Raw genomic sequence first — 20545 nt, forward strand, 5'->3', positions numbered from 1 at the left:
CGCCCCTACCATAGCTCATCTACGGCAGCGCTACAGGAACTCCATTGGCTGCCGGTCCATCTACGCGTTTGTTACAAAGCAGCGTGCATTGTGTTCAGGGCTATCCATGGCCTGGGTCCGGTCCCCTTGCGGAAAATGTTTGCCTGGTACTTCCATCCCGAGCTTTACGCTCCTCTTCATCCAGGCTACTTGTAGTACCGCGTTTCCAGAGAGTGAGGATGGGTGGCCGATCGTTCAGAGTAGCGGCGGCCAAACTCTGGAACTCCCTGCCGATATCCCTAAGGAGTCTTAAGGATTTCTTAGCCTTCAGAAAGGCGTTAAAAACCTACCTTTTTTTTGGGAGCCTGGCCAGCAACCATGATGGCCGCCTGACTCCTCGGCTCCGCTCACCTCCAAACTGCTTTCCCGGTTTCCGCGACATCCTGCACGCACTCCTCGGATTACATGGCGCTGGCGGAACCGGGAGGGGAGCCTGATCCTGCCGCTGTGCTTTGAAGCCTGTTCCCGGCAGTGGAAGCGCCGCGACGCCCTCACCTCCTCCGGACTCGGCGAGGCTGGCTCGGGGTCTTTGTTCTCAGTGTGAGCCCGGCCCCGTGTGCACCGGCGATCGCCTGGGACTGCTGGACGGGGCTGGTTGCCGTGTCACCGAAGCAGCTTCTCGATCCTGGAGCCCTGCCTGCCGCTCCCTCTGACCTGCGTGCCGAAGCTCCAGAAGCAACACTGTAGCAATCCCTCAGACCTGAATCGGCTCCGCCGCTACTTTGTTTCACTGCAGGGCAGGGACGGGCGCCATCTTATCGCCTGCCTTCGTCCTCCGAAGGTGACCACCCGGGACTGGGTCTGGGAAAGCACTGCTGCGTGGGTGATAGAGACTGTTGCCCCTGCGCCCCCCGCCCGGGCTCGCTTCGTTATGGACCAGCTGGAGTTATTGGGGAATGCTGGCAAGGAAGGCTATCGACCGGCGGAGCGACACTGTGCACATCTGCTCCAACTGGAGGACAATGCTGCGCCCTCTCTCCCCTCGGAGCCGTTGCGGCTATGTGATATCCTGAGCGCCCTGTCTGCCTTGAGGGCTGACCTGCGTACCGTCGCTGGGGAATTGGGGGGTCGGTTGGACGCGATACTGTCCGCGGCCCCCCTATCTGTTTGTGAAAGTCCGCAGCATCTGGCCGCTACGCCACATCCGGTGATGCATCCTGGTGGCCCCTCTGCCCCGGTCGCCGCTGAAGTGGAGACGGCGTGGGACTCCAATCCTGCAAGTGAACTGGCGGGAATACCCCTGGGTAGAACCGGAATGTCTGGGACTGTTTTACGGCTGGAGAGACGGCATCGGGCGCCATTTTTTGAAGCTCCCTCAATGGCGGCTAGCGGAATGCACTTCCCCTTCTTGGAGCGGTGGCGAATGTTGGGACTGGCTGCACGGGGTGATCCATCACCTTGCGACGCTTCCTGTACCATTAACGTTTTCTCGGCAACGGACTGGATGAACGTTTGTGACCATTCTCCTATCCTGACGAGGTCCCCTCATCCCCTTATTTCGTCTGCGTCGTTTTCGATCCAGTTGGACTGCGTCGCTGCATCTTATCGTAAGGGGCAAGGTTGAGGGTGTCCCCCTTCCCTTCAGAACTGTCTTTCTTGTACTGCGGGGACACTGATGGACTGCCGGTGGATTTCATATGTTGGTACTGTATTGGTGGTGGGGTCGGGGTAAGGGTGGCCGGAATAACGTACTTTGGCGGTTTTGGACATGTTCTTACGGCCCTCCCCCGGTCTTATGTGATTTATACTCCTTCCTTTTTCTTTCCTAACGGAACTCTTTCTCTAGGTGTACTGTACTCTTTCTTCTTTCTTCTTTTTTCCCTTTTTGTTTTTCTCTCCTTCTTAATTTCCTCTTCTCTCGCTATATTTCGGGTTATGGGGAGACAAACACTCTGCTAGGGGGGGGGGTAGGCCGTAGCCTCTGCATGTGTGTAGGGTGGGGGGGTAAATTTCAGTTCGTGTTTCTTTCTATGGTGCCTTTTTTTGCTATTATATGCTTTCTTCTTTTTCTCTTGGCCCGTGTTAGGCACATTGGGGGATGGGTGATAGCGTGGTATTAGTTGGGATGTTGCGTCCTCTTTAGGGGTGTGCATAACTTGTGGCCATCCTCTGGTTGGAACCTGCATGTTGCGAACTGTGCTGATTGGTAAGGGTGTCTATTGTGGGTCCCACCTGCACGGACCTAGTTTCTCTTCTCTTAATTGTATCAGTACGGAGAAATATGACCTGCTTTTAATGGTTGCGATGGAAACTTTTAAAAATTAACCTTCACTGATTCTGGGACATGGTAATACGGTAACTACAGTGTAACCTTTTTACTGCTTGCTTCAATGAGAGATATTACTGTATCGCCGTAACGCTGCATTGGTGCTTCATTGTTTTCGTGGCCGGCCGGCAGGTTGTAGGCCCGTATTTGTTCTGATTTGATGCACAATAAAGGTTTTCAAAAAAAAAAAAAAAAAAAAAAAAAACCTACCTTTTCCCCAGGACAGGTTAAGTCGCTGAATTTGCTGGTTCATCGTTCAAAGCGCCAGGATGCCCTTGGTGGTGACAGGTTTGCGCTATACAAGTATACCACAATACAATAGCGAACCCAAATGAGCACACACCTGGGTAAGCCACGCGTCCTCCTTTGCGTGGCTGGGCGATACAAGGTATCGTTGGCCTCCTGGCGTTTCCCTTGACGAACTCTGCTTCTCGTCCGATTCCGTCCTGGTGCCTTCTCCGCCTGCTGTGTCGGCTCCCGTGAAGAACTCTGCCGCCTTGCTCCCGACTTCCGCCTCGGTCGTCTTGGTCTCGGCTTCTCTGTTCCGGCTCGCGTTCGTCTTCTCCTGGCGTTGAACCTCCGCTTCCCACGAGTCTGCCAACCGAGACGCAGCGTCTTCCGGATCCACCCTCAAATGGTGCGAGGTCGAACCGGATAGGCCCACAAAGTCAGGTGGTCCAGAGGCGAGGCGGTCATCCAGATAGCACGGGCTGTTCTTAAAGGGCCCGTAGTAATCCGCCTGCAGGTAAGACGGAGAATCAGGCAACTCAGTCTGGGCCGAGCAAGGAACCCCCTGACAAATCCCCCCCCCAGACTTTTCCCGGTCGGGGGAAAGTGGATAACGGGACAAATAGTCAGCATTTGTCTAAGCAGTGCCTTTCCGGTGACATACTTCTAAGTCATAGGGTTGTAAAGACAAGAACCAACGGAGGATACGATCATTGCGTCCCTTATTCCGTTGCAACCACTGTAAGGGGGCATGATCAGAAAACAACGTAAAATGCCGACCGTCTAGATAATAGCGAAGCTTTTCAATGCTCCACTTAACAGCCAGGCATTCTTTTTTTATCGTAGGATAGGCAGTCTCCCTAGGGAACAGTTTCCTGCTCAAATACAGGATGGGTCTTTCCCTCCCTTCTTGATCATGTTGGGATAAAACAGCGCCTAGCCCCACCCCTGAGGCGTCAGTCTGTAAATAGAAAGGTTTGTCAAAGTCAGGGGTTATCAGCACTGGTGATGGGGAAAGAGCATCTTTCAAGGCCTGAAAAACATCTTGGGCTTGAGAAGAAGGATACTTAAACTGGGAGGAAGTAGCATTATTCTTCAACAGATCAGTCAAAGGGGCTGAGAGGGATGCAAAGTGTGGGATGAAACGTCGGTAGTACCCAACCAGGCCAAGAAAGGCCCGGAGATCCCGTCTGTTACTGGGAAAAGCTTGGCACTGAATGGCTTTTACCTTCTCTTGTTGAGGATATAACTGGCCATTACCCAATATATATCCCAGGTATTTGACCTGAGAAAAGGCTAGTCGTAACTTTTTGGAATTTATGTGTAGACCCGCCTTCTCTAACGCCTCTAGGATTTGCTCCAAATGCCGTAGATGAGTCTGCCAGTCTGGACTGTGAATGACTATGTCATCCAAATAAGCCGCAGAAAACTGGTGGTATGGGGCTAGTACAGTGTCCATAAGTCGTTGGAACGTAGACGGAGCCCCATGCAGACCAAAGGGTAGAACAGTAAAATGAAAAAGACCGTCTGGTGTGGTAAATGCGGTCTTTTCCTGGTCTTCTGGGGAAAGGGGTACCTGCCAGTATCCTTTGGTGAGGTCAATGGTTGTTATAAATTGAGCCTCACCAAGGCGTTCTATCATTTCATCCACTCTTAGCAAAGGATAGCCATCTTGTTTGGAAACCTTGTTTACTGCTCTGAAGTCAATACAAAACCTCTTACTTCCATCCGGTTTTGGGACTAGCACTACTGGGGATGACCAGTTACTTTTGGACGGCACTATGATCCCTGCTTCTAACATTTTCTGCACCTCCTCTTTTATCAGTGCCCGTCGGGCTTCGGGGACTCGATAAGGTTTTTGTTTTATAGTCACCCCTGGGGCCTCATTTATGAAAAGTGACGCATCGCTGTGTGAAAACAGCGATGCGTCACTTTTCACTGCGCACTCCTTGCGACACCAATGATGCGTCATATTTAATGTATGACGCATCATGTCGCAAGGAGTTACAGATACGTCAGTATTTCTGACGTATCTGTAAGCGCAAAAGTGACGCATTGCTGGAGTGTGTCACAAAAGTGACGCAACTCCGGCAATGCGTCCTTACACATGGGGAAAGCCCCATGTGAAAGGGATTGCATCAGTCTTACGCCTGCTGTGAGGCAGGCGCAAGATTTTGACGCAACAGCATCCTAAAAGTGACGCAGTGAAATCTCATAGATTTCACTGCGTCACTATTACGAGGCTTTTTGCGGGGGAATGCCCCCTCTGCATACATTATACCTGACGCAGGTATAATGTGGCGCAGGGGTTTAAAAAGTGACGCATCTACCTAGATGCGTCACTTTTTAAATATGGTGCAACAAGGCGCATGTTTTACGCCGCCGATGCGTCACAAAAAGTGACGCATCAGCAGCGCAAAACTGACGCAAGGCCTCATAAATGAGGCCCCAGGAGTGGTTGGAATGTGATGTTCAGCTAAGGTGGTTCGACCTGGCTGATCTGAAAAAATCGACTGATGTCTTAACAACAGGGACTTTAGTTCCTTCTTTCTGAGATCGGGAAGGTCGGGGTTCACGACTGTCTGTTCAATAGTATGCTCTTGAGGAGTAGCTAAGGAGATGGCTATTGGATTTTTAGGAGGAGGACCCAACCACTTCTTTAATATATTAATGTGGTAAATCTGGGGTCGTGATGGAGACAACTGTAAGGCATACGTAGTTCTACCTATCTTCCTTATGACCTGAAACGGACCCTGCCACTCCTTACGGAGTTTGTGTGTAGAAGTGGGAATGAGAACAAGAGCCCAATCCCCTAGATTTAATTCTCTCCACTTCTTGCCTTTATCATAAAAGGTCTTTTGTTTTTCCTGAGCTTTCTCTAAAGTTTCATAGGACAAGGTCCTTAACTTGTGTAGCCTAGTTTTTAGTTGTTGGGAGTAATCCAATAGCTCTTCAGTGTCTTGGGACCCTGTCTTCTCCCAACTATCTCTGGTTATTTCTAACAGGGTACGAGGCTTCCTTCCAAAGAGCAACTCAAAGGGTGAAGTTCCTAAACTGCTTTGGTATTGGCTTCTCAGAATATACAGAGCCAGCGGAAGCAATTGATCCCACTGTTTGCCATCTCCCGACAACAGTTTTTTTAGGGTGGTCTTTATTAAACCGTTGTATCATTCTACCAGACCATCGGTTTGTGGATGGTATACCGAAGTGCGTAGATGTTTCACATTTAGGAGAGTACACACTTGTTTCATGAGACGTGACACGAACGGTGTTCCCTGATCTGTGATAAGATCCTTGGGGAATCCCATTCTGGCAAACAATTCAACCAGTTTTTGAGAAATGGCACTTGTAGTAGATGCCCTTAAAGGAAACGCCTCAGGGTAACGCGTCGCGTAGTCAACGACCACCATGACATATTGATACCCTCTGTGGGACTTTGGTAGAGGACCTATGATGTCTACGCCTATTCTTTCAAAAGGCTTTCCTATGATCGGAAGAGGGACAAGAGGTACTTTGGGAGGAATGTAAGGATTTCTTTTTTGACAAATCTGACATTCCTGACAGTACTTTTTAACTTGAGCAAATACCCCTGGCCAATAGAAATGCTCTGTGATGGCATTAGTAGTCTTTTCTGCGTCAGAATGACCCGCCAAAAGGTGAGCATGAGCATAAAACATCACTTGTTCTCGAAACACGGTTGGTACTATTAACTGTGGAGTGGCCCGGTCTTGAGCGACTCTGTACAAGAGGCCATTTTGCTCAATAAAACAGGGATACGTTAGCTGTGTCCGACCTTGGTTATCGTGTGCTGTCTGCCAGGCAGTTGCTAGGGAAGCGTCATTTAACTGGGCTGCCCTAAAGTTAGAGTCGGTGGACCAGGGTTCTTCTGTTATCAAACCCTCCCTAACGCTGCTGCTACCGTGTTTTCCTAAAACTTCAGACATAAGGGTAGAAAACCACTTATTGTCAGTCCCTATAATAAGCGGTTCAGATAAGTCTGGGAGGACTCCTAACTCACATTGTAGTTGTGTACTCAGTCGTTAAGGTGACCTGGGCTAGAGGGTAGGTACGCACATCCCCGTGTACACATTTAATCCTCACAGTACGGTCCAACAGTACAGAGGAAGCGGACAGGGTGCTATTCCGTACTACCGAATGGCGACAACCTGAGTCCAACAACGCCCGGGTTTTCTTGTTGTCTATGAGGACACTTACATAAAACGCTGGTCCGGTCTCTTGGGCATACAGGATGGCACGTGGAGCATACCCGACCTCCATGGGTTCTTCCTCTTTTTCCTTCTTTTTGCAGCAATACCTTGCAATATGTCCCCATTCACCGCACTCATAACACTGGTGGCTCGATTTTCAGGGTTCTGGGTTTGATAGGCGGGGGCTCGTTTTGGGGTTTATAGGGCTTTTTGTCAGGCTTTGAAGGAACTTTATTGACAACAGGCTTTTCCTGTTCTCGAAAAACAGGTTTGGTTTGAGCACGAGCATACGAATTAGCCATGTCAATGGCATGGTCTAAAGTCAAACCTGCATGCTGTCTGAGCCATCGCTGCGTACCATAGGGTAATGCCTCAAGGAATTGTTCCAAGTAGATTTTATTCATAACACTGTCCATATCACCCTCTTGTGGTTTCAACCACCTGTCCGCCGCATCCTTCAACTTGTAAAAAAGAGTCTTAGGGGAGTCAGTTAGGGTTCCCCTTTCTTGTCTGAATCTTATTCTGTGGGTCTCATCATCTACCCCCAGTCTGTCTAGCACTATCTGCTTCACATGTCCATAGGCGGCTGTACCATCCTTATTAGCCAACTAGTATGCGGCCTGTGCTTCTCCAGTTAATAGAGGAGCTAGGTAAAAGGGCCATCGTTCACCTGGCCAGGCGCTAGCCCTAGCCGCCCTTTCAAAGTTCAAAAAGAAGGAAACAGGGTCGTCTCCTGCAACATACTTCTGAAGTGGAACCACTGCCCCAGGAGGGTGTGCGGCTCGACTTTGTCCTAACACGGGCAATAGTTGTGACTGTCCTTCTGCAAGTTTGGTAAGGTGATCCGACTGCAGTTGGATAGCGGTAGTGAATGTAGCTCTATCTGTGTCGGCTTGATCATTTGACCGCTCAATTGCCCACTCCAGTTTGGACTGTCCTTCGCTCATTTGATTTATCAAGGCCTCCATCTTGTACTGTCAGATGGAAATCTCCTGGCTGGCTCGCCACTTGTCACCTTTGGGTCACAAGAATGGAAGGAGCCAACACTGGAGGGGACGTTTTAACTCCTTTAATGAGTTTTAACAAGAAAAACAATGTTCGAGATAACAAAGGTACAATGAGGGTCCAGGGTCCTTCCTTGGGGTCCTCAGCTTCAGTTCTTGGGGCGGAGGTCCGGGATTACCAGGACATGTAGGGAAACACAAAAAAAACAGTGTGGCTTTTAGGTACTGTTCATGGTTTTAAATGGACAGGGGAAAGGGGAGTGAGGGGGATAGTCAGAACCACCACCACCAATTGTAGATACCCGTGAATGGTGCTCGAGAGCTGCGGTGCCAGACCTCCCCTCCCGTCTCTCTAACCGGTCCCGCCCTTCTTAACCCAGAATAGCGAACCCAAACGAGCACGCACCTGGGTAAGCCACGCGTCCTCCTTTGCGTGGCTGGGCGATACGCGGTATCGTTGGCCTCCTGGCGTTTCCCTTGACAAACTCTGATTCTCGTCCGGTTCCGTCCTGGCGCCTTCCCTGCCTGCTGTGTCAGCTCCCGTGAAGAACTCCGCCGCCTTGCTCCCGACTTCCGCCTCGGTCCTCTTGGTCTCGGCTTCTCTGTTCCGGCTCGCGCTCGTCTTCTCCTGGCGTTGAACCCCCGCTTCCCACAAGTCTGCCAACCGAGACGCGGCATCTTCCGGATCCACCCTCAAATGGTGCGAGGTCGAACCGGATAGGCCCACAAAGTCAGGTGGTCCAGAGGCGAGGCGGTCATCCAGATAGCACGGGCTGTTCTTAAAGGGCCCCTAGTAATCCGCCTGCAGGTAAGACGGAGAATGAGGCAACTCAGTCTGGGCCGAGCAAGGGACCCCCTGACACTCCCTCTTTTAACACCTAATCCCTCACTCCTGCTTGTCACTGCCCCTCCAGTCGCAGATGGGGGGGGGATATTAAAATACATTTTAAAAATCTTACCTGGCCTGCTGAGGTCCTGAGCAGGTCCGCGCCGCCCCGGGTCCGTTGGCGCCTACAGCCATTCTCAGCCAATCCATACAGTGCATGTGGCTTGTTTATGTACAGGCGCTCTGTGAGGTTCAGAAAACTCTTACTCTTGTAACTGAACTTTCCGGGTTTAGCTTTATTTGAGCTTGTCTTGAAGCACGGGTCGTGGTGAAGTAAATCTGACACGGTTACTCCATGGACGCTAACCTGTCATTTCCACCAATCAAACGTTACCTTGCGAGAGTTCACATAATATAAAGTGAATCGATCACATATAGCACACACTGCAAACTGACACGTCTCTAAGCAATATCTAAGGAAGTACTAATTGCAGGCATAGCACCCACTGCAAGCTGACTCGCCTCTAAGCTCTACCTCTCGAAGTATTGATCACATGGATAGCACAGACTGCAAACTGACTCGCCTCTAAGCTCTACCTCTCAAAGTACTAATCACATATAGCACACACTTTGAACTGGCTCACCTCTAATCGCTCCAGTGGGAGTACAAATCCAAACAGATCTCAGTCGCACTACAAGCTGGCTCGCCTCTAAGCGCAACCTCGGGAAGCATAAATCACACAGATCGCAGTTGCACTACAAACTGAGTTGCCTCTAAGCTCTACCTCTGGAAGTATTGATCACACAGATTGCAGTCGCACTTATGGTTTCTCAAACCCTGTACAGCCCCGTTCCCTGGGATTATGCCCGGTGGTGCCCTAGTGCTACTGATTCCCACGCCCTCTCTCGAGGGTGTTGTGCCCAGTCGTAAGGGCATGCCATCTCCCCAATTCACTACTCCGGTCATGTGTATACTCCCTTCTGGAGTATCTAAAGCCCAGAGGGGTGGCCGTGCCCATCCAGGTGTCACTCCCTCTTTCAACACCTAATCCCTCACCTCCTGCTCATCACTGCGTCTCCATTCGGGGTGGGGGGGTGTCGCGTGGGGGTGGGGGGTGGGGTCGCGCGGGGGTGGGGGGGGTATTAAAACACATTTAAAAAATCTTACCTGGCCTGCTGAGGTCCTGAGCAGGTCCGCGCCGCTCCGGGTACGTTGGCGCCTACAGCCCCTGCCCCTCTTAGCCAATCCTGGCGTTGCCTGCAGCGCCAGCTTTGGCTTAGGGCATGACTATTCTTCACCCGCAGCATGCCCATTAGGAGACCAAAGGGCTCCTAATGGGCATGCACAAACAGGTGATAACACAAGTGTGCATGAGTGGGCACGGTGCGAAAATTCGCCCTCCATCCCCACTCATGAGCACTTGTGCTGCGCTGCTGCCTGTTGCCCCCCACTGGTCTGACATCATGTCAATCAACATGGCGCCAGACCGCCCACCGCCTTCAGTCTCTGAAGGGGGTGGGCGGTCCGACGTCATGCTGACTGACATGATTGTCAGTTCTCCATCGCGTCTGTGAACTTAAGTAAACTGATTCAGTTTACTTAAGTTCAAAGACGCTGAGGGAGCTGCGGGCGGGGTCTAGGCCCCTACGCCCCAATGGACACACCGCGCCTGCTTAATACACTCTCTGAAGTCTTAACCTGATGACTGCTGGTCCATGCTACCACTAGGATAGCTTTCTATAAGGTTGACTTTACAACCACCATCAATAAGGGTTGATTAGACTGGTGCAAGGTGCCCACTAGAACTAGTGGACATCATATGCCAGGCTAACTTCTCACAAAGGATATTTAAGAAACACGATCTGCTCCCTACCACTGTAGGAACACACTTGTCCTTTGATCAACCTTTATTTAATTGCAATCTCCCTCTGGTGGATCTTTCTGTTTACTATCTGTAAATTAATGCCACAGTATTGAGGAGTGTGTGTGTAATAAATGTACTGTTCCTTTTTCAAAAGAAAAAGCACAGAAAGGACAATTATTTATTTTGTATTATTACTGTGTGTCAATGAATGGTGATTACAAGCCCACACCACATCCCTTGATCAGGCCTTGAAGTGCTCTGCTACTCTTTAGAGAGTCGAGTGCTCAATGAGGTGTTTGGTTCCCAATAGAGGGCGAATGTGGACCCATTACTTGTGCATGCCAAACAACTAATGGCCCATTTTCTTACATTGGTGTCAGCAGTGGGATGCATAGTATCCTGTTCTGATATGCATTGATAGCATTTGTTAAGTCCAGTTTTGCAACACATTACCTATGCATTAATGAGAAAATATTCAAATGCAAGGCTCTGAGAGGGGTTCAAAGGTTTGGTCATATGAACTAAAGGTATGGGAAAGTAAAGAACCTACACACATATATGTCCTCTGAAGACATTAAGGTTTAATATTTAAACTCTGTTTATTTACATAGCGCAACTAATACCCAAAGGTGTCTAGGCTCTTGTAGACCAACATCTTGCAGCCAAAGGTGAAAAGTGCTAAATGAATGAAAGAAAATAGAGAAGTACTAAGGTTATATCTTAAAAAATCAGGTCTTAAGATTCTTCCTGAAAGAGAGCCGGTCGGTGAATTTTTAAGTGTGAATGGTAGCTGATTCCACAGTCTGGCAGTGATGTAAAAAAGCTTTTACCACCCCAATTAGACAGTCTTACTTTGAGGACTCCCACCAACATAAGTGAGGAAGACCGCAGCATTCTGGTTGGTGTATACCAGCGAAATTGGTCAATCAGACACAGAGCCCTGGTTGTGCAATACCCTAAAGGCAATGCACAGTGCCTTATAATTGATCTGTTTTTCCACTGGAAGCCAGTGTAGGGTATTAAGGGCCGCCTTTGCAGAAGAGTGTTTTGGCAGTCTGAAAAGCAGACAAGCTGCCGAATTCTGTATAACCTGCAGTTTAACCAGGAGGGCTTTATTAATTCCGATCAAAAGGCTGTTACAATAGTCCAGCCTTGATAGGACTGTGGCTGAAACTACTGTTTTCTGCAGGTCCAGTGGTATAAAAGAGAACATTTTTCTCAGGACCTTCAGAGAGTAGTAGGCAGCTAAGGTAATTGCATTCACATGGTGGGAAAAGGACAAGGTGGTGTCAAAGATGACACCTAGTTTTTTTGCCTTGAGGACTGGTGAGGGGAGAGGGCCTAGTTCCATTGCCACCAGTCGGATGACCAGAGAAAGACGTCTCTGCCAAAATGGAGAACCTCTGTCTTATTTGAATTTGTTTTAAGACAGTTTTCCGACACCCATCTACTCACATAACCCATACACGTGTGAAAGTTATGGATTGTGTTTCGAGAGTCTTCAGAGATGGATACTATAATCTGGGTGTCATCAGCGTAAGACACCATAGCAAATTCATAGGATTTTATAAGCCTGGAGAGGGTGTCTACATAGAGATTAAAAAGAGTCTGGCTTAAAGATTACCCCTTTGGGACCCCACACGGAAAACTGAAGCTACGGGAGCTAAAACCGTCCCTCTCCACAAATTGTTCACGGTCTTTAGAGGAAAGAATTGAACAATGATAAAGCGGCACCAGCAATGCTTATTTCTTGAAGGCTATGTAGTAGGAGGCCATGGTCCACCATATTGAACGCTGCATATAGATCCAGCAGAATAAGTGCCGCCATGCCTCTCCTTTCTACAGAGCGCCTAATTTCTTGAGACGCCGTGATCAGTGCGAGCTTGGTGCTATGTCCACTTCAGAATCCATATTGAGATGGATCCAGAATTTCATTGTTAAGGATAAAAGAAGTTAGGGGCATATTATCAAGGGGGTTTATCTCTGCTTTTTTGGCTTTAAAAGCCAAGAAAGCGGAGATAAATTTATCTCCCTATTACCTAGCTGTCGCTAACACCAGTTAACGACAGCTAGTAGAAGATGGCGACCATCTTGGGACCCACTTTGCATGTCAGTGATATTTATCACTAATGACATGCAAAGTGGGCGTGCCAAGATGTTAGCGACTGAAAACAGTCGCTAACATCGCTATCTCCTATTACCAACTTTTGGAGATATTCGCGCTAAGCGCGAATATCTCCAAAAGCTAACACCTGCCCTGAGCAGTTCTTAGCCATGTTATCCAATGGCAGGTGGATAACATGGCTAAGAGCATTAGCTTGGTAATGCATGAATATCGCTGACTTTTCAGCGATATTCATGCTTTGCGGCGATTTTTATCGCATTTGCGTTAAACCTTGGTAATACCAAGGTTTATTTGCGGTAAACATCGCCGCAGCTCAGCGGTAAATTTCTGTCTCTAACCAAGCAATAGCGATAATTATCGCTATTGCTTGGTAATATGCCCCCTAATTCTTTGTTAACATATTTTTCAAGAATTTTTACCAGTGGCGGCAGGCGGGCAATAGGATGATAGTTGCCTGGGTCTACTTTATCCAAATTGTCTTTTTTTAAGAGTGGAAGAATTTAGGTCTTTTAAATTTTTGTGAGGGAAAATGCCAGTTTTAAGATCAAGGTTAAACAACTCTGTCAGATAGCAGGCTCTTGGCTCAATTGCAGAGAGAATGATCGTAGGTGGACAGGGATCCAGCGGTGAGCCAGATTTAGCGACAGAAAGAAGTTTAATGACCTGCTCATGCGTTATAGGTGGAAACTCAGAGAGATACGCAGAGTTGGGGCTGCTGGAGTTCTTAGAAACATAGAAATCCAGATTTCCTGTGTCATGAGTTGGCACCAGCGTAAATTTATCATAGATACAGCGAACCTTACTGCAGAAGGTGAAAGCCAAAGTATCACAGAAGGCTGGATCCGGTGTATTATCCTTTTGGACTTGCACTTGGCTGAGTTTTTAAACTGTGGCAAAGAGTTCTTAAGAATTATTGTTGGCATTTTCAATCTTTTCTGAAAATTGTAGGAGAGTAGGATCTGCTTCTTATAGTTACCCCCATTTTTTGCTGATGTTTCACTGTTTTTCGACTTTAGTCTGGCTGGGGCCCTGCTATCCAGGACCCCAGCCTAGCTGCTTCCTCTCTAAAATGATTGCATGTACTTTAGGTACACCACAGATTGGATTCTGGGGTACCCTTATAAGTCCCTAGTATATGGTATCCTATATACTCAGGGCATAGGTACCCCTGAGGCCTCTCAGGGGCTGCAGCATTTATTATGCCACCCATGAGAGACCACTCAAAATGAAACACCAGATCTGCTACAGCAGCCTGTGTAAGGTGGTGTATGCACCCCTTAAATAGATATAGGTTCTCTATATCTACCTTATATCACTGCAGATATAAACCTATCAGTCACCCCTATGGCAGGCCTTATCAATCCTGAAGGCAGGGTGCTGGGTTTTGTGTGAGAAGTTGCCCATGCATGAGCAGGGCCCCTCTGAAGCCTTCGGAATCTATTATCCGGGGTTGTGTTGTGATGCAGCCAGACATATACTCTTAAGTGGATCATAACCTTGCGGTAAATGCTAACTTCAGAATGGAAGCAAACACCTTGGGATCATACCTCCCCACCAGTCCTGGTGGGAGAGGTATGATTCCACCCTCCTAGAGAGAGAAACATGACTACACCGGTACCCCCGGTACCAGCTTCACAAAACCCTGGCATCACAAAATGGATGCGGCAGCCACAGACATGAGTCTGACCTCCTGCTGTTGGACGAAACTCCGGCAGGGGAGGTCTGGAAAATAGGTTTCCTGTCACAAGGAGGTGTAACCACCTCCCAGACAGGCTTTAGTGTATTGGGGCTGGGTAGGTGCACTCCAAGAGTGCTTTGCTGTCTACACTGGGGGCATCTTTTGTGTCCCTGTGCATAGCCCAGCTCAAACCAGTTGCAGGGGCTACCAGCACCTGCTCTGGCGCAAAACTGGACAAAGGAAATGGATGTAGCCACCCCTCTTTCCTGACCCTCCCATAGGTGGGTCCCCAGAGTTTGTCCCACCCCTCCCTTGGGTATAAAGTAGGAACCCCCGACTACAGGACTTTAGATTTACCTGGACGAAACTCTGATACATAATCCTGGAACTTTGACGATCTAAAAGGCGCTAGATAACTGAAGAATCTCTTTTGGGGTAAAGGAGTTACTCCCTGCTTGGCAGCCACCTAAGACAAATCTGACCGGTTTGCATCTCCGAAGCTCCCACCAGACTCTGAAGAATTTGTAACACAGGAGGTGGGTTCCCAGAGGCCGACCCATGCTCCGAGCAAAGCTGAGACCCGTTGCCCTCGTGAGGACCGTGGAACCGGAACCCCTGGACACCGTGCACATTTGCAAGTGCATATGCTTCTTGGCGATCCTTGAGGCTGTGCTTTAGGCCATTTGTAGTCCAAGCCCGGAGCAGCGTGTTCACTGATGATTACCGGCCTACACTCACCGAGTGTCCCGTGGGTTGGTATTGTGTGATTCCTCTTGTGGTCCCTTTGCAATCCCTGGTCCCCCAACAGGTAGGTCCATGTGAAGGCAACTTTAAGTTTAATTGGGCTTTTCTGGTTGTTCAAGATGTGCCCTGACTCTCCACCACTTGGGGAGTCCCCCAGACCTTGCTGGTCCGCACTGAAGCATCTTTTCTTTTCCTGTGTGGGTTGCTGTTGCCAATGACTGTTGTGTTCAATTCGAGCACCGACATGGCAGCACTGGACATCCTTTATGGGGCAGCTCGAATCCAGCTCCTGACCTGACCTGACCCAAACTCTGTCCACTCTGCTTTCAAGTTCTTCACATCTTCACATCTTCAATCCAGGCTTGGATCCCTCTGGACACTTTCCTTCTTCACAGCAGCAGCACTTTGCAGCAGGTCGCCATTGCAAACGATGACTCCATTTGACACCTATGCAGCTGGCTTCCCTGGGTGAGGTAACTCGAGTGCTCCAGTGCTTCCATGGGTGTTGGCCCTAGAACCCCCTAACTCTAAAGGGGTTTGCTCAAAATCCTCTCCTAAGTGTCCTTTAACTTTAAAACTCCAACCGCGAATCTAAAGGAACTCGTGGCTGTGTTCTCACACTGCACACGTCCCCTGTGTCACTACCTTGGGTGGTTCCTTGAGTCCCAGCGATTCTACAGGCTCTAGGCACTGTGTCTAGTAAAGTTGTGGTTCTTATACCACTTTCTTAATATATGGTTTGGTCTCCCCCTGAGGCCCATTGCATATTGTGCTATTTACTAAAGTTCTATTGTGTTGATATTGTGTATCTTGTTCTCTAATCTCATAAAGAGGTTAGAAGAGAGTATTTAGAAAAAAATACATATGTTTTATATAAACCTTGTGTGGTTCTCTTTTCATTTGGTCATTCAAGAGGTTATAGACTGGTAAACCGAGCTGCTTTACACTTCTTCAAGACTTAGCCTGAAGGCTGCTCCCCATAGCTACCACTAGGATAGCTTTCAATAAAGGTTGTCTTAAACCTATCATCAATAAGGGTTGTTTGGACTTGTGCAAGGTACCCACTAGAACTAGTGGACAGCATATGCCAGGTCAACTTCTCACAAAAAGTACATTATATTGCGCTGTGGATCGTTCGTTTGTACTGGGTTAATAACTCCCTTTAGCACTCTTTTTCTTTTGGGTCATAATTAAGTCTCCAGTTGTTATGACTGGTTTGCATTTACAAATGATGTGAGGGCAGGGTGGAGCTTTCAAATAATATGTCTATGAAATTCTCCCAAGATGTTGTGTCCCTTTGAACGCCAACACTACACAGCCTGTAGGAGGAGGGTTCTTGTCTAGAGGTTTAGGGAAATAAACTAAAACCCATACCAGAAGATTTGGGGCGTACGGTAAGGACTTGCTTCTTGGGGTTTGGGAGGTGATTAGGGGGCTCCAGTAAATTTCCACACTTGTAAAGGACAGAGTCACGTTTCCAGAGAGGGAGCCTAAAGCTAATCATTCTCTCCACAGAGATATACCCATCATTAGCAAAGGCCAAAAATCACCGGAAGTGTGGGAGGTTTTCCCAGAGGTAGTAACACCCCAAGGGGTTCCCGCCAAGAGGGTGGGGTGGCAACCAGAGAAAGTTTCTCATGGTGGGTAGGGGGATGGAGGGTGCTTCAATAAAGTTGTGGTTCCCATGGTCCCCATACATTATCTGATGGGGAGCCTGTGTTATGCAGGGTTGGCCCTTTGGGGTGGTGTAACGTCTATAGAGACTATTATAGCTGATTTCCACCCCAGTGATAATATGGACTGCCGAAGAGTATTCCCACCTTGCCCCACTGAATCTCAAACTCCAATAATGATGTTAGAGTGCAGAGACCCCCTGGGGAAATGGTACGAGATAAAGAAGACAGCAGACAGTAATGCTACATTACTTACCGGTAATCCTCATTACTCCTGGTCCCGTTGTCCTCGGCCCATTCATTACTAATGGAGATTACTATCTCCTGACAGAAAATAAAAACAAGAGGAATGCTGGGATATACCTACTGCCCCTCCCCCCGGGAGTATAAAGGTAGTACCTACCCAGCAGCCCTCCTGTACTAACAAGCCCAGACAGGAAGGCCGGCCGCCCGGGAGGGAGGGAGGGGCATATGAATGGGCCGAGGACAACGGGACCAGGAGTAATGAGGATTACCGGTAAGTAATGTAGCATTACCCCCAGGTCCCTTATGTCCTCGGCCCATTCATTACTAATGGAGAAATACCAAAGCAGTAAAAAGCCGGCCTTCCCAACCCAACAGAAGCCAACCCAGGAAACCACACCAAGGCAGCAACCGCATAAGGAAAAAGGAAGAACCGGGAAAACCCCAGGCAGAGCCCCCGACAAGAGGGACCCCTACCAGACCAGCAGACACCCAACAAGAGCAAGGGCGCACAGCCAGACGACCAGACCGGCCACCACAGAGGCCAACCAGCCCACCGCAGGAACACCCGACAGCCAACCAGCGACAGGGTGAACACAGACACCCAAGACACCACAGGCAAGGGGACAACAGCAGAAGAGAGGCCAAACGAAGAGAAAGGCCAAGAACCACCAGGCCAAAAAGCCAGAAACGGGCAGGAGAAGACAACCCACGCCAGAACCGGCAGGAGACAAGCGGACCAGAGGAACCAAAGGCCCAACCAAGAATAACAGCGGAAGCCCACCAGAACCCGACCAAAAAGGCAAGACCGAGCCCAAGGCCAGGGAAAGAGAGAAACCCCAGACACCAGGGAACGAAGAGCAAACCCGAGGAAGCCAAGCCACCAGGTCCCGCAAGACGAGGACACAAGGCAAAGGGAACCCGCACCTCCAGGAAACCCGAGCAGGAACAACCAACAAGGGCAACCAACCGGGACAAGAAACCCGGAAAAAGAGGAAAGGGAACCGAAGGAACCCCAGGAACCCCAAAACAGAACTCCAGCCAAAGCGGAGGAAATGGGAGCAGGAAACAACAGCCCGAAGAAGGCAAACCTGAACACCAAAGCAGGAGAGCAACCGGACGGGCCAAGGACCCGGAGGACCCAAGACAACAGCAAGGGAACCACGAAGGACACAACAACCACAGCCAAGCCAAGCCAAACCAAAAAAAAGGCCAGGCACAAAGACCCCAAACAGCCCAAGCAAAGGGCCGGGGCAGAAACCCAGAGGCCAGAGAGACAGAGGCAAAACCACCCCAGAGGACCTCACAGAAGCAACCGCAGCCAGGGAGGAAAGCACAAGCAAACCACAACCCACAGCCCGGCAAGACCCAAGGCAGGGCCAGCACAGGGGACCAACCCCGCACGGCGAAAGCCGCAACCAGGGATACAGGCAGGAAGCCCAAGCCGAAGCCAAAGCAACCCGCAGAACCAACCCAAAACAAGGGAAGGACAAAGAGGGCAAGACCCCAACAGAGCACAGGCCCGAGAGCCAACAGCCCCGCCGAAGCCCCAACGAACCCCAGAAGAGGCAAGAAGGGTAAACAAGAAGGCAACAGCGTGACGGCCAGAAACAAGAACCAGACCGGAACACACCACAACCATAAGCAACCGGAACCCCACGACGCAGGGACCAGACACCCCACAGGCATACAGGGCACCCGCAAAGAAGCGCCAAGCCACCCATGAAACTCCCAGAAGACACTCCACCAGGCAGTCCAGGACCGCAGAAAGAGCACAACCAGGCAACCCAGAGCAGGACGCACAAACAGAAGGCAGCCCAGCCCAGAACAGGAGCCAACAGGGAGGAAGCCCAAGGCAACAGGCCACCACAGAAAGCCACAGCCGAAAGCCAAGCAGAAGCAAACGCTGGCCACAGCAACCAGCGCAGCGCGCCTCCCACACGGCCAAGCAACGGAGAGACGCGCAGAGCGACCCCGAAGAAACGGGGAGTCGGTGCCCCCGCCCCAAAGGGCCGAGAACCCGGAACACCAGCCAGGAGGAAGCCATGCCACCCAGCAAGCCCGGCAGGCCGGGAGGCAGACCCAGCAGACATCCAGTGAGATAAGAATCCATAGGCCCAGGAGAGGCAACAACAACGGCCACCCCGCACCACCACCAAAACCAGAAGAGGCAGTGGAGAAACCCACAGGAAGAAGCCAATCGCACCCCACCGCTCCAGGCGGCCAGGCAGAAAACCACCAGGCCAGGCCAAGCGACCGAGCAGACAGCGGAGCGTGGGGACCACACACCAACCCCGAGACAAGGAGGTATGACAGGACCCCGCAGCCGCCAGGAGACCCCAGGCAGCCAACACAGCCGATACAGGAGGGGATGCCAGGAAACAGCCAGCAAAGGGAAGGGCACAGCACCAGAAGGACCAAGCAGGCCCCCACAACGCACCACGCCCGACAACAGGAGCAGGCCGGGAGGAGCAGAACCGCCGCACCCAAGGCTGCCAAAAAGCCACCCAAGCAGAGGCAGAGGGGAGAGAGCACCCCAAAGAACCAACGGCACCCACGAGAGGAACCAGGCGCAGCCAAGGCAAAGGAGGGACAGGACCAGGAACCCGGAAGGGAAGAACCAGGATCCCCAAGCAGGGCAGAGGCCACAACAGCCAGCCTGCAGAGGAGGCAAGACCACCGAGGAAGAACAGGACGGCAGGCCAACCTGAACGAGGGGAGCCCACAGGACCCACCGTGCAGCGGCCCAAGAAGCAGGAACAACGACCCAGCACCAGACGGGGCAGAGAGCCGGATCAGAAGGCAACCCAAACAGGCCGCCGAAAAAAAGAGACACCGGCACCAGAGCACCAGAGGGCAAGGCGCAAACCAGCAGGCAGGGAAACCCCAACCACACAGGGAACCCACGAGCAAGCAAAGGCAGGAGCAGCAAAAAGAACCAGCCACCACAGAGGCGACCGGAACCCAAGCCAGAAACAGAAAGGGCAAACACCCCCAGAGCGCCAAGAGCAGGGGAACCCTCGAAGAAGAGAACCAAGGGAACAGACCCACGGAACGTCCACCACTGGAGAACCGGGGTCAGCCGAAGGGAGCGCGGACCCCCGAAACAGCAGAAGCAGGAAATCCCAAAAGGGAAGGTAGCACAGAGCCCACAATCAAGCCCCGATACCAAACAGAGGCGCAAACCGCCAGAGCGGAGGCCAACCAAACGCCGCACAGGGGACCGGAGGACCTACAGAGGGCAAAGCGCCAACCAACACAGCGAAAGGAAGCGCCAGCCAAGGCAACCCAGGAGGCGGACGAGCAGCAACACGGCAGTGAGGAGCCCACGACAAGGAGAAAGGCACCCACACCCAGCCGCAGCGGAACAGGCAGCAGGGATAACAAGGAAAGCACCCCGCACAGCCACTCACACAGACCCCCGCACAACAAGTGCACAGGAAGGTCAAGGAAACCCCACACCCAGAAGGGAAGAGGATCACAGAGCCACCAGACCCATAACAAAACAGGGGCCAAAGAACAGGCCACGGCAGGCAGCAGCGCACACACCCCAGAAACCGAGACCCAAAGCCCAGCGCCCCACCAAGAAGCGCGGCGAGTCGAAGGTCAGAGCGGCAGGGACAGAGCAGCCCCACCACAGAGGTAG

This window comes from Lissotriton vulgaris, chromosome 9, assembly GCF_964263255.1.
Source record: "Lissotriton vulgaris chromosome 9, aLisVul1.2, whole genome shotgun sequence".
In the NCBI taxonomy this organism is placed as follows: domain Eukaryota; kingdom Metazoa; phylum Chordata; class Amphibia; order Caudata; family Salamandridae; genus Lissotriton; species Lissotriton vulgaris.